The sequence below is a fragment of the Micropterus salmoides genome, unplaced genomic scaffold (assembly GCF_014851395.1).
Source record: "Micropterus salmoides isolate LMB-PRFRI ecotype aquatic unplaced genomic scaffold, ASM1485139v1 Ms_hic_scaffold_2253, whole genome shotgun sequence".
Taxonomy (NCBI): Eukaryota; Metazoa; Chordata; class Actinopteri; order Centrarchiformes; family Centrarchidae; genus Micropterus; species Micropterus salmoides.
This window is the reverse complement of record NW_024041433.1, coordinates 28,927-29,799: the sequence shown is the minus strand read 5'-3', so window position 1 is coordinate 29,799 and position 873 is coordinate 28,927.

Below are 873 nucleotides of genomic sequence, written 5' to 3'. Positions count from 1 at the left end.
ATATTATCAACAGTACACAATTTCCATACTTACGTTTTGTACAAAGAGGTATCAGTTATATAAAAACACAGTACACAATAGTTAAAAATGAGACATACAGTACACGTCTGAATACATTTCAACCATACTTCAAGTGTCAGGAATCTTTCTTTCTGTGTTTATATTAACTCTCTCCTCCTCTGTCACACACACAGACCAGAACTGGCATCAGTTGACCCATGAATAACCATTGGCTGGCATCAGGAGCGTCGCGATAAAATGAAAATGTGCTATGACTAATAAATATGCTTCCATATCCTGCAGGGCTACCGGCACGGTGCCAAACGGCAGGGGGTGGAATGGAAATATGAGCTTTTTACATGCCAGACACCAAATTGAAACACAATTAAATAATATTTCATAAACAGTATCCGTCTTAAATATTCCAATCATGCAGTATATCCGATGAGCAATAATTTAGTACATCTTTTCATGGTAGCGATGAACACAACAAGAGCAAGCTGCTAACTGATGAAGGAGGTCTGTAAGACCATTTGAGTGTCGACTCCACTTCGTCTCCAACTCCACGTGTTGTTAGAGGAAGACAAATAATCAATGACAGCTGGCAGAAACTGGCTTTATGCTTGAAATACGGTTTAATCATAATGAGAATTGTGATGAGGATGATGAGAAACATTAACTGTCTGTTCTTTTAGTTAATCCTGTTATTCTGTGCGATGGTGCGAAGGAGTGAGGGCAGCTGTGGGGCTCAACATAGGGCTCAGGACTAGCATGAGATCTTATATTGGAGATGGTCAAAGAAAGATTTCTTAGGACAAATCTTAGGATATGTCTTTTCTTAACTAAATGTTCTTTATGTTTGCCGAATCTGTT